At 33.7% G+C, this 14,819-nt stretch overlaps 1 pseudogene across 1 annotated transcript; it reads right to left on the bottom strand.

Moving 5' to 3' along the window:
* Nucleotides 1-8,030: 8,030 nt before the first annotated feature.
* LOC144548127 (3-ketoacyl-CoA synthase 12 pseudogene) lies at nt 8,031-9,521 on the bottom strand (annotated as a pseudogene). Its single transcript, XR_013509251.1, has one exon. The product of XR_013509251.1 is annotated as a 3-ketoacyl-CoA synthase 12 pseudogene (transcript).
* Nucleotides 9,522-14,819: the final 5,298 nt, after the last annotated feature.

The following is a 14,819-nucleotide window of genomic DNA, read 5'->3' as shown; positions in this document are numbered from 1 at the left end:
ATAATTACGAATACAAATACGGATAAATTTTTGCATAAGATGAAAAAATTGTGGATATGGATACAGATAATTTCATGAAGATGAATATCCATATCAGCAATTGTCCGGATCTGAAATTACTCCCAACAACTTTGACTTTATTGTTCCGGATAGAAGTTGTTATATATTATCCTATATTCATTTCAGTTTAATTAGTTGTGGTATAAATGATAATACGGTCTGGTTTTCAATTTATCTTTGTTTTTTTTGCTGCGAATGGTGTTACAATAATACAATTTCTTTTCATTTTTCCTTTCATTTCTTCACTCTCTATTATTTTTCATTCAATATTTTAGGCCGTGAATGTAGTATACTTTTAGTCTCTATTAAATTGGTTTTAATCCTTGTTTCAAGACAATAACAAGTCACTCTTTTATATCTTAAAGTGCATAGCTCAATTATCCGACAATTATTCGTTTTGTATCCGTATTCGAATCTGTATCCGTAGATTATCCGCTCCCTATCCGTATTCATTTAAAGCGGATATGGTTTTAAATTTTAATATCCGTTTACTATCTGTATTTGCTCACTGAAAGACGGATACAGATATGGTATTAGCATTATCCGCTCCGAATATGCTCCGTTTACACCCCATAGAAATGAGAGATATGTGTTTGAAATTAATTTGATGATTTTAATTATATATGATTTCTAATGTGAAGAAATATTATATATATTGATTACCGATTAGTAAATATATTTAGTTCGACATAACAATTTTAAAAATAGACCCTGATAATTGTCCCCCACTCTCATCTTCCATTATCTCTCTAATTTTATTTGTTCAATCTCGTCCACATTTTTCACGATTTATAAGGAATTTTGCGAATCTAAAACCACGAACGTCTTCTACGCAATTTTATCTTTCAAATGAGATCTATGATGACATACTTTTGAGCTTGTCATCAGACAAGTATTTATACCCCGTCATTTAAGTATTTATACCTAGTATTTTTCACATATGACACTGCTGACATTTAAAAGTATTAATATCAAGTATTACAAGTATTTATACCTATGTGGTCAACTATTTTTATTAGAGAAAGGTTGACACATGAACGATTGGAGAAGGTTGATGCGGAGATGCGGGATCCATGATTAGGGATAAATACTTACAAGTATAGGTATAAATACTTGCACGATGAGGTATAAATACTTGTGTGACGATGAGCTCGAAAGCATGTTATCGTGGATCTCATTTAAAAGATAAAATTGCGTAGAATACGTTTGTGGTTTTAGATTCACAAAATTTCTCATAGATCGTAAGAAATATAGTCGACATTGAAAAAAGAAAAATCCACCTCTAAAAATGTGTATGATTCTTCTCCCTATGTAGTTTGAGTAGCCCCCCATATAGTCATATTAAGTTAGACATGCAAGTATTAATATGTTAGTTTGCAAGTATTAATTTATTATCTTTCAAGTATTTATACCTATGAATTTAATTAACTTGGGAGACCACAGTGTTTTGAATAAATTTAATTAAACTAATTAGTTAAGTTAGTTTATGGAAGTTAAAATATATTTAAGAGATGAGAGATGATAGGGGGATGGGAGTGGGTGGGGGTGGGGGGGGGGGGGGGGGGGGGGGTTTCATATAATTATTCTTTAAAAATACCCAGGTCGTTGAAATTTTAGTCTGCTGAATTTTAAATAGGGTCAATTAAAGTTTAGATGGCCTTGGATTAAAAATAAAAATAACATAAAATACATATTTAATTCAGATATCCAATTATTATTTGAATAAAATAATATTGTTTCATGTTAAATTTATTATATTATTACAAAATATATCTTGTTCTCAAAATTTAATCACCAAAGTAATCATATTTTTAATTAAAAAATAAAAAAATAAAAAAATTTCCTCTCTAACTATATATTAAAGTTGGCGCCTTCTGCACCTCTTGCATAATTTACTGTCTTGTGCTTATGTCACTAAGTATGTATATACTAAATAGTTGACTTGTTCAAATTGGACCCGCTAGATTAATATGTATTGGTTTAATTCACAGAGGAAAATCATTTTCTTCTTGGCCAACCCAAAAAAAAAAAACAAAGAACGTTTTCTTCCCCCTATTATATACAGGTTATAAGATATTGAACTGACCATCTGCAGACTGGGTTCAATAATTTGTTTTGTCAACTATTATATACAGATTTTTGGTGTACATGCATGAAACGGGTTTAAATAAATATTAAAGAAGTTTTCTAATGAATTAAACCAATATCTTCAATGGAGGCTGGATAATTAATGCTCAAAAGTTGGCTCTGGTTTCAAATCCGCTGAATAATCTAGCAGTCGTAGGTAGAGTGGAAAAAACGTGCTGTGCTATTATGTGAATAACACGCCGTAATTTTAGTCTCGTGCCGTGACGTGATTAAAGGAATAGTGATTCGTGTTGTGACCAAAATATCAAGGGGTAGTCATGACACACGAGTTACGTCATGACTCGCATGCCGTGACTATTCACGTGCCGTGTTCGAACATAACTGGTCACGTTTCTCACGTTTAACTATTTTTTCATAATTTAAGTTAGTTTCTTCAAGATTCACCATTTGATTAAGACCTAACGGTTCCAATTACACGTGACTCGCGTGATTACGTGCCATGTCATGACCGGATCTTTCGTGTACCGTGCTGTGACCAAAATATCAAGGGGTGGTCACGGCATGCGACACGCAAGTCACGACACGAAACAGTAACATGTGCCGTGCCGTTCTGTGCCTTAGCCGTGCTGTTATGTGACAGAGCCGGCTCTTTGCCGTGCCATTTTTCCCACACTAGTAGCAGGTCATGCAATTCGATAATAATTTAAGCAAAACAGTCATTAAATCCTGCTAAATTATTTAGTGGAAATGATAGTTTTGAAAATACCTTCCAGCTGAGGGTATGTTTTTATTTAATATTTTAATTATATGTTACGGAAAAAAAATCGGTATTTTTTAGGTGTTTTGGTTTTTTTGTTTTTGTTTTTATCAGTGTTCTAAATAGCGCGCTATAGCGTTTTTGGACCCTAAACGCTAAGCTATGATATCGAAACGCGCTATTTGAGTTACAGACGCTATAGCGGTAATAGCGGTCCGCTATAGCACATAGCGTGTAGCGCAAATAGCGCGCGCTATGCAACATGAGTTTTTTTTTTTTCCAAATTACATGGGTTTTAAATAAAGGCTCAGATTGAATTTTAACCGTTTTTTTTTTTTGCAATTGACGTACTAAGTTTTATATTAAACTATTAATTATTAAATGAGAGATCCATCAAACAAAATCAAATAAGAAAGGTACAGTGCGCTATGCAACATGAGTTTTTTTTTTTTTTCAATTTATATGAGCTTTAAATAAAAGCTCATTAAATATATTAAGATATTTTTGAAGTAACAAAATGATGCTTACTATATGGTAGTTTGAATATTTTGAATAGATTAAGATAGTTAATTATGCCATGATATCTAGATTATTTTGAAATTTAAATAGAAAAAAAATAGATTATATCATGATGCTGAATATATTTTGAATAGAAAAAGATCGATAGTTTATGATATTAGTATTACTATGGATATTTTGAGTCGCAATTTGGATTTTGTATTGGTTCAATATGAATATTATAATTTTTTTAATCAATTGGATATTATTTATTGTTCTATGAGACTTAGATAATGTTGATATTTAGTACAAATATATGATATAATTTTTATAAAAATAAAAAAAAACGCTATATAGCATAGCTTTCGTTATAGCTTTTTTTATAAGCTTCCCGCTATGACGCGATAAACACTATTTAGTTTCAAGTTCTGAGTCAAAATTTTTGTAAATCTACATTTTGTTTAGATTAAGCCTTTCTATAAAGTTCACATTTTAATTAATGACACATTTTTTAAAATTATTTAATTAACCCATTTATTTGTTTCATTGAAAATATCAATTCACGGGTTTGATAAAATTTTCAAACAGAATCTCAAATTAAGAGTTTAATTAAATCCTTGGTTCAGCTGACTTTCCATTTTCAATTTTATACCCTTGACAACCCCTGTCAAGGATTTACAAAAAAAATATATATATATTACGGCGTAGGGCATGGTACCTGACTGACTCAAGCAAATTACAAACAGAAGGCCCATATTAGTTCTTTTTAACTTGGCACCAATCTCAGAACCAGATTGACTTTGGTCCGACTGGAATTAATCTGGGCCGTCATTTGTAATTTGCTCGAGTCAAGATACCTGAGAGGATACGGATTCGAGTCTGAGTCCCTGAGAGCCCAGCATGAAGTTATTTTTGGAAGTCTTTTCCATTGTTTTCCCTCTGACAAAGGATTATTCCAGTTTTTAGTTAGATAACATTAGAAATTCATAGAGTTTGCAAATAAGTCCCTGATAATCATATCAGTAATGCCGGTAATCAAGTTTTGCACTCAAAATTCATAACATAGCTTTTACTTTAGGTACCAATGAGATTTACAAATTTCAAGTGATATATCATTCATTAATAGGGTGTGCAACTTTTCTCTTTGATCCCAAAGACAAATATAAGTTAATTAACAATCACAACTTGCAACAATTATCCAAATATATATCAATTAAACATGTACAGCGCATTCTCAACAGGAAAGTAAGAGAAAGTATCAAGGATTTAGAGTCAAGCTCAAGTCAAAAAGCACAAACATCAAAATGACTAACAAAATTCGGATATTGGTACCAACAGGGCACTGGTAGAAAGTGGTCCCAGTGGTTTCACAATTTTGGTCACACGGCAATCGATACATCACATTGGAGATGGATCAAAGGAAGGTGTTGCATGGTAAAATCCTATTACCAAATGATGTCAGAAGGACCTGTGGTAAGGGAAAAAATAGGCAACATTTGGAAGATGAGAGCACCGACCAGGGTGGCAGTATTTATTTGGTTAATGCTGCGAAATAGAATCCTCACAAATGACAATATAATTTAATGCGTAGAGGATGGGTTATATCGAACATATGTTACCTCTTTCACAATGCAAATGAATCGATACAGAACATGTTTAGATGCTGTCAGTTCAGGGAACAGGTCATGCAGGAATTGCAAATCAGGTAACACAGCTGCCACCGTGCCAGTTTATTACAGAGAAAAACTATTATTCGGCAATTCTAGAATCCCAGCACATGCCCATCAGACAAACACAGGACGTCGAATATTTTCTGAGAAGCAGAAAACAATGAAATTTAATAGTTGCAGAAATAATAGAAGAATTACGAACATGATTTGAAAATGGATAACGGTACCAGGAAATGGAAAATGGATACTGGTAGGCGCTGGTATAGAAGCTAGTAATGAGCACTCAATTCTCCAAGCACTACATTGTAAAAATCAGCACAATTGATAGCACGACAAATTATAGAGGAATTGGAGGCCTGGATTGCAAATTAACCATGTACCAGTATGTGCTGGTATTGAAGCAGGTAGTGAGCATGGAAGTCTCCAAGCACCGACTCAAAATGAATGTTGTAATCTTCTTATTCATTTCATTTTTGTTTAAAAAAATAACATCCCCATACCACTTCTGCTGTTTTCTTGTTCTTTCTTTTATTTATTTCCTTGTTTCATGTTACTAGACCATGTAATTTAGACACAACTTGTGTCATCATAAATGAAATTTGAGGGCTTGACCCTTACCTTTCTTTCAAAAAAAAAAAAAAAAAGAGAAAAAACATTTTGGAGAAGCTTCACTGCTTGACCTCAGAATAATAGAATCAGTGCAGAGAGAGAGATCAAGTCAAAATAATTAGATATGCAAGCTTATGAAATCAAGGTCAACACAGGGACAAGGAAAGGCACAAAGGGTTCAACCCTCAAATAAACAACAAGAACAAACAACACCTGTTAATAGATCCAATTAGCACCCAAGAGAGAATGAATGATGCATAAAATTCCAAATCAGCCCTTACCAGAACTGGGTCTGTACCAGTATGGCATTCAGAACAGGTACCAGTCTCCCTTAAGTTCCTTATCTGGTCTATTATCAATTTACAACAATATTTCCAGATATATATCTGTAAATTTGTCAGAATTTACAAAAATGGGTATTTAGAGCTGGTACAAAGGACATAAACATTTAAAAAGGTGTGCACATTATCGGAACAGAAAAAGGGGCCAAATACCAGCTTAATAGTGTTGATAATACACTGATACCGGTTAATAATGCAAATATCAGTAAAACATATACAGGGCATTAATACCAAATGGTTACAGAGACAGAAAGGAAGTTAACCAGAAATCAATTAGTTTATAGTTCCAATAACAAGCATAAGTGAGGAATTGTCGTCAATAGGTTGATTATCTCATTGAATAGCAAATTAAAAAGCTGGTACTGACTGGTGGCCAGACACACAGAGGATTAAGGAGAAATTAAATTGTAGATATAGGTTGAAAGAAGTAGCAATACAAAAGTTTCTCTCGAGAATCAATCAACCAAACAAGGCAACAGTGACTATATCGATTGACCTTATCTCAGATAATGGCTTTAGATTTATCACAATTTAGAATAATCATTCTTGATACTTGATACTTAACATGAATTTAACCATTTAGTTTGGCCACAACAAGAAGAGGAAATCAAGGGTATAACAATAATTTGCAATCAAGGACAAAATAACAATACACCAGAACCAACAAAGCTGTTTCTCAGTCATTAATGACTTTAAATTAAAGAAGAACATGAGATAAGAATTTAATGCTCATACCAACGTCGGTACGTAAGAAGAGAAATTGCGCAAAGCTTTTCCATGGAGAAAGCAAGAAATCAAGCAACAGTTAACTACCAGCAACGCTAAATTGGTCGGGCTGAGCTGGAAAAGAGAGAAAGAGACTCAATCCCTTGGGCCATGACAAGTGGGACCCCGTTGTCAGGATTTGTTTATTTAATTAGCATATTCTTGCATATTTTTTTTGTTTTGATCTCTTAATTGTCTTCTCATTAATTGGTTAAATTATTTAGTTGATATGTTCCGAAAATTATATTTATTCTTGAAAAATTAGTTTACATGTGTTTTGATTGTTATATTTTTTAGTGAAGATTTGAGTGGAAGTCACACAACTATTTATTTGTGTTTGAAATCTGCAACCTCTCATGTGAAGCATATTGTTTTTGTCATTAAATAAAAGATTGATTCTCATATGTTTTAAATATTAATTTTCTCAAAAAATCTGTGTGTTTTGTGAAATGTAATTAAAATACCAGTAAAACTTTTTATTTAGAAATAAAATATTATTTTCAGTTGAAAAATTGTTGTGTTGCTCTGCTGCCGCTCCTCTGGATAGAAGAGAGAAATGGGACGATTCGTTGTTAAATAGGCAAAATTCGATTTCTTCCTTCTCGAGGAGAAAATAATATGTTATATCTAAAAGAATAATATTTACATTATTACTGACGCAACGACCAGAGCTACCCAAAATTAAATCGCAGTACGGATTTAATGACACCAAATAAATTAAATGAGACAAAGTGGCTTTGCTTGGAATAGCAAAAATTAGGAGCGTGAGTTATTATTTATCTATCTATTTATTCCGGGGCCTAACAACAAAGCACTGCAACCCAACCAGCTCAAACTCCATAACAACAAAGTGTAAAAAATAATCATATTTGTTTAAATTGTCTTAACTATTGCAATAGCTTCAGATACTAATATTTTATTCACTTATTAAGTCAATAGCCAAATTAATCGTTACCAAATCAACGGCAAACTAAACAAATTAATTGCTAATCTTCAGATACAAATATATATATTAACTTACAAATCTCCTATTATTTTCAATTAGCATCAAAATAACAATTCACTTCTCTAATCTCACAATGTAAAAAGAATAACAACTTAAATATAATTCATGAGAAATAAATTAATGTAGATGTAACTATATATAAACCTGATACAGTGATTCTGCTACGAGGTGTAGGTGGTGGTGATTAATTACAGGTATATATAACTCATGCTTTGATGCTTCTTTCTTTTTCCTCTTTTTGCTTCTTTCTCAGTGTGATCTTCTGAACTCCTCTGCTCTTTCCTCCCGATTGAATGTTTCGTCAGTCTCATCAGCCACCCATCCATACATCTCCATGTAAGGATTAACTAGGGTTTCTGGTGGGTAGTTTTTGATACAATCCTCCCAAGCACCCCCATCTACCAAATCCCTATTCACCTCCCACATGCAACTGTTGCATTTGAATCCGGTACCAAAGGTTATCATCAGCAACCTATCCCCTTTCTTTAACCTCTTTTTCGCCTCCATGTAACCCAACACGTACCATATGCTGCTCGACGACGTGTTACCCCACCGGTGTAATGCCATACTGGCAGGTTCAGTGTCGTACTTGCTCAACCGCAAAGCACGTCCAATTGCTTCAATCACTGCAGGCCCACCTGTGTGTATGCAGAAGTGATCGATACCAGTCTTGAAATCGATCTGTGCCATGGCCAAGTTCCCTTTCCCAGCTGGTTTTACCACCTTTTGCTTTATGGTGCGGTAAACATAGAGTGCGAGTTCTCGGTATGGTAGAATTTTCGGAAGGAGGCGTTGAAAATTTTCCGAGAATGCATGCACTGCAGCTTTCGGAAGGCTCTTGCCAAGGTGCATCCCGACAACACCATCATCGTCTTCTTTTTGCATGGCACAGTTATATGCATTGTCATTTGCCCCGGTGTGTGCACGGATTAGGCATTTCAAACGCATCTTTGCCCGGGCTCGCATTGCTGGATCGTTGGTCAGTAGCATGACAGCGCCTCCGGTTCGGAAAAGGATGTTGCTAAGCATCATGGATTTGTCTTTGCCAGGGTACCAGTTAGGGCCTAGTGATTCTGAGCTTAAGACCAAGGCTATGGTTTTTTTTCCGGAAAGAAGAGTATTTCTAACCAAATCAAGGGATACCAAGCTTGCGCTACACCCCATGGCCGAGAGATTGTAAGTTTTTACATCCTCCCGCATTTTGTATCTGCGCACTACTCTAGCAGTCAGTGATGGAGCGGGGGAGAATCCCGAAATGTTCATCACCAACAGATCCACGTCACGCGGTGAAATATTGGTTTTTCTGAATAATTGATTCACTGCGGTGTTGATAAATTCATCCATTTCGTGAAATGCATCATCAAATGTCGGTGATGTTTCGCGTGCTTCTATGATGTTTTTCGGGGCATATGTTTGGACCCCCATGCCCGAGTTAATAATCACCTTTAGCAGGAACTTATACTCAGATAAGCCAAGTGACCGGTTGCGCTCTATGATCTCGCCGGCAATTTTTTGTGTGACTTGCTGGTCTCGGGGTGCCTTAAAGCACACATAGTCTATCAAGTAGCAATTTTTGTTGCATTGGAGGGAGTATAATTTCCATAGGAAGTAGATGGAGCAAAGGAGAAGTAGCACTGTGAGGGTTGCCAAAATTTCCATTTGAGGGATGGAGAGACTTTTGTTGGTTTTGCTCCCTCACTTAATTGGATGAATTTAAGTGCTGAAAATGGGGTATATAAGATTAAGGGTTTTGTATGCGTATATAAGGTAATGAATGGGTCCATGCTCTTTGTGAGGAAGACATAACTTTATAGTGTGCCAGTTGTTCTGTATAGTTGGATAAATTATAAAAATTAATAAAAAAAAAAAAATCAGAAGATCTAATCTTTGGTCTAGTGGCAAAGGCACATAGTATCTATGTGAAAAATCATGAATTTGAAATCCGAATAGAAGAAATTCTTTGTTGTAATAACAAAAATATTAAATAGTTGGATGGCTTGACCTCCAACGTTTACTCAAAAAAAAAAACAGTCTTTTCACTGGTGACAAAAGATAATGTATTTGTAGGAGGTCACAACTTTAAATATAGATAATTTGATAACTTCATCCAACTTATTATATAAAAAAACATTGACAAAGAGAAACTTTTTCTAATAATAATATTAAAGAGAATCAGGACATATATTTTGTGCATATTTTTTCAAAAGGAAATCATTAAAATGCAGTGTTTAACTAAATAGTGATTACTGCACTAATTAATGTTTTCTTTAAGCAATATAGACGCTTAGATCAATAGCTCAACAAATTAAGGTTTCGAATCAAAATTATAAAGCTTTCACTACTACAAAAAAACTCTTTTTATATTGGTTAGTATCGCGTTCCACCATTGGGGTCTGATCCAATGCATATCGCTCCGATAGGAAATGTAAATACACTGACATCGGCTCAAAATAGATGGCGTTAATCAATATACCAATATACCATCGACAGAGGTCGTTCGGCCATCGGGTGGCACGTACCCAATGCCATCGCTTTTGTTTGACAATTGATGGTAAGTGTGATTGACGGTGGGTCGCTGCCCGTTCTATGGCATCGCTTGCTTTTTTTTCTGCCGATGGTAAACGTCACATACAACATCGTTTTTGCTTTTATTTGTGTTTTCTTTTTAATTTGACTGTTGGTGATATATATATAGGGTAAGGCTACGGTTCTACGGCTCAATATTTGAGTTTTAAAAATCCTAACGGTCGATCCGAACTGTTCATCTTGTTCTCCATATTAATATGTGGAGACCAAATTTTACATTTTTTGGAAATTTTTTACTATATATTAAGCCACTTTGAAAATTGCTGATCCAACGGTGGTTGCTGATTTTACTGTTTTGTTAAGCCACAGTAGGATCAGCAATTTTCAAAGTAGCTTAATAAATAGTAAAAAAATTCAGAAAAATGTAAAATTTGGTCTCCGAGCACATATTAATATGGAGAACAAGATGAATGGTTCAGATCGACTTTTTGGATTTTAAAATTTCAAATTTGGACCGTATGCATATCGGCCCATATGCTACCGAATGCATATTAGTCACTATATATATATATATAGAGAGAGAGAGAGTGTGACTAATGTGCATTCGAATGTATATGGGCCGAAATACATACGGTCCAAAATTGACTTACCAAAATCCAAACGGTCGATCTGAACCGTTCATCTTGTTCTCTATATTAATATATGCTTGGAGACCAAATTTTATATTTTTTTGAATTTTTTTAGTATTTATTAAGTATTTTACAAAATTGTTGATCCAACAGTGGCTTAACAAAACAGTAAAATCAGCAGCCACCGTTGGATCAACAATTTTGTAAAATACTTAATAAATAGTAAAAAAATTCATAAAAATGTAAAATTTGGTTTCCAACCACATATTAATATGGAGAACAAGATAAATGGTTTGAATCGACCGTTTGGATTTTGAAAAGTCAAATTTGGACCGTATGTATTTCGGCCCATATACATTCGAATGCACATTAGTCTCTCTCTCTCTCTATATATATAGAGAGAGTGGCTAATATGCATTCGGTTGCATATGGACCGAAGTGCTTACGGTCCAAATTTGATTTTTCAAAATCCAAACGGTTGATCTGAACCGTTCATCTTGTTCTCCATATTAATATGTGCCTGGAGACCAAATTTTATATTTTTCTGAATTTTTTTACTATTTATTAAGTATTTTACCAAATTGTTGATCCAATGGTAGCTGCTGATTTTACTGTTTTGTTAAGCTACCGTTGGATCAACAATTTTGTAAAATACTTAATAAATAGTAAAAAAAATTCAGAAAAATATAAAATTTGGTCTCCAAGCACATATTAATATGGAGAACAAGATGAACGGTTCAGATCGACCGTTCATATTTTGAAAAATCAAATTTAGACCGTAAGCACTTCGATCCATATGCAACCGAATGCATATTAGCCACTCTATATATATATATATTCGATTACACCCGGAGTTAGCTAGCTAGCCTCCATTTGCTAGCCCTTTTTTAAAACCATCATTTCAACCAACAATTTTAAGCATGTATTCAACCAAATATATAAATAAACAACATGGATAATGCATATTGTACACAACAACAACATGCATATCTGTAACATAACAACATTATAGATTACCAACAAGCCATATATATAATTAACTGTATATCATTAATTGTACCAGCAGAAATGTATGTATCCTCTCACAACAAGCCATAATTATCATCAGCAAAGCTTTCACGCAATTGTACCCACTGATTGTACCAATGACAAAAATGTACATCATATATGTGTACTAATAACTAACTGTTGTTCTCAAGTACCAACGATAAAAATGTACATCATATATGTGTACCAAAAACTGATCAAGTTTCAATTCAGACGTGCCTTTGCCGAGGGGGTAAAACATGATCCAATAAGTACTTGCACCATTTTATATGGATCGCATGTAGTTCACTTTCCTTGTATGGTATATGGCTCAATTTGCTTTGCATGAACGAACCCCGAACATATTAACAACATATACATATATATAACAGATGAAACTACTACAGAAAAAGAGATTGAACACGGACATTAACAAGGGAGCTGCACGGATTTCCTGCCGTGTGGAATGTGAGGTGTAGAAATCCCTGAATAAATTACACACGGATATTTACCCGTGTGCGATTATTGAGAGCTACACGGATTATTACATAAACAGCCGTATACAAACACTTGTCACCGTTGCTCTCAAAATAACCGAGCTACACGGATTATTATATAAACAGCCATCTACGATTACTCTTTCTACACGGACATTTAGCTAAATGTCCATGTACGATTACTCTTTCTACACGGATATTTAGCTAAATGTCCGTGTAGCTCTCTTATTATTTTTTTATGTTTAAATACCTTTCTACACGGACTTTAGTTAAATGTCCATGTAGAATTTTTTTTTTATGTTTAAATACCTTTCTACACGGACTTTAGTTAAATGTCCATGTAGAATTATCTTAATTCTTTTTTTTGTGGCTAGCCTCCAATTTTGCTAGCCATTTAAAATCAAAATTCCAAAACAGAGAAACATTAAACAGAGGCCTTTTAAACTCAGAATTCTAAAACTTTACAACAATATAAATAATTCATGTACACTACATTATACAAAATTATACAAATCCATATTTAGCATTACAAAATTCTTCTTGAAACCACCGTGCCCACATACATCTGAGATCATCGATCTGCTCCTTGGAGTAACACTTTTGCTTTGGTCCATACTACAATTATAATTTGGTATTAGTTAATAACAAGAAAAGGCAGATGCAAGACACTCGCAAATATCAATTGTTATTAATAAAATGAAAAGTATAAGTAAGACAATATGAAAACCATAGAAAATATTAACATATTACAATTCATGCAACATATATATATATATACACATAGCCTTTACTAGCTGGATGGTTGTCTCGGATGCTTGATGTTTTGTGCATGTATAGTTGTTTTGGATGTTTTGTAGTACATATTGGGATCTATTTTGGATGTTAATTAAATTGGTAATATTAATTATAATGCCACTAAGTACATTCCTTAATTGGATATGTTTTAATTTAACTTTCTTATGTACATAGTAGCCTACTTGTTTTTAATTGTATGTATGAACTTAATTATAATAACAATGAGCATTTATTGATTATGAACTAATTGGTACTTATAATAACAATGAGTATTTATTATTTTTAATTTAGCTAGCTAGTGATATTGTAATCTTGGTACTTTAATTATGAACCTTTTATATATGTTAATAAATTATGACACAAAAATTTCAGGAGCCCGTATGTTAATCCTTATTATTTAATTATATATTATTGAGTTGGTATTATATATGTATGTTATTAAATAATTATCTCATTATATATAATTGACGAGTATAGCTCCAAATTAACTTAATGACACATGCAATACATCACAAGGAATACAGTTGAGAACATCGCCATCCGTTCAACAAGGAACGCAGTTGGTACTGATCAAACTAATGCTGATGGCTCATTTACATCACGGATGGTAAAGATCACCACATCTACACCATTTGTTTAATAGCCCAACCGATGTGAAAGAGTCAATCAAAGCCAACTGTTGGTCAAACATTAACCGATGGCAAAGAGGGGGGCATCAGTGCTATCAGTTTTTTAAATGCCAACCGATGATACAAAGTTCAACATAATTACAGCGCTGTCACTCGTGACGAGCGCCATCTGTGAGGAAGCACATCCAATGGTAAAGGGTCTATGGGAAAAATATTTTTTTGTAGTAGTATTTATGATTAGAGAAAAGGTTTCTATCCCCAGCCTTCTGTTCACGTTTTGTCCACAGCACTATTTTTGGATAAGCCTTCTAACTGTTTTTCAAACTTCCTTGTATAAAAACTTTTTTTACTTTCTCCGTTATTTTTCTTTTTTGAACTGACGATCTTTCTCCCATCTCTTTCCTTTTTTTTTCAATTAGCAAAATTAGTGACTTTCTAAATTAGCAAAATTTTTGTTTTTGAATTGACGATCGCTTAGAAAATCTAATTGAAGTGGGAGGATGTTTTCTCAAGATCAAGCAGGAGAATCTAATTGAAGCAGGACTCTACGGTCATAGACCTCGGTGAAGCAACTGGTTGCCGTGACGGCCGCAACAACTTCAACATAAATGAGAACTTACAGGATCTATGCGATTTGAAGATTCAAGACTTTTTATTTTTGAATTTTTTTTATGATCTATGCTATCTGATTACGATGCGATTTATGTTGAAGTTAACTAGATCGTTTAACAGATAGCATAGATCATTTCTATATAAATCAGAAGATCGTTTTATGCGATTTATTTGACCGGATCTGATCTTGATTTGAAGTTTTGCCTCCACCTCCTGTACTTTTTTATTTGAATAAAAAAAATACAAAAACTATATATCTGATTACGATCGCATCTAAATGTCTGATTTGAATTTTATAGTATTCATCTTGT

This window comes from Carex rostrata, chromosome 32, assembly GCF_964058835.1.
Source record: "Carex rostrata chromosome 32, lpCarRost1.2, whole genome shotgun sequence".
Classification (NCBI taxonomy): domain Eukaryota; kingdom Viridiplantae; phylum Streptophyta; class Magnoliopsida; order Poales; family Cyperaceae; genus Carex; species Carex rostrata.
This window is presented reverse-complemented; position numbering and strand designations above follow the sequence as displayed.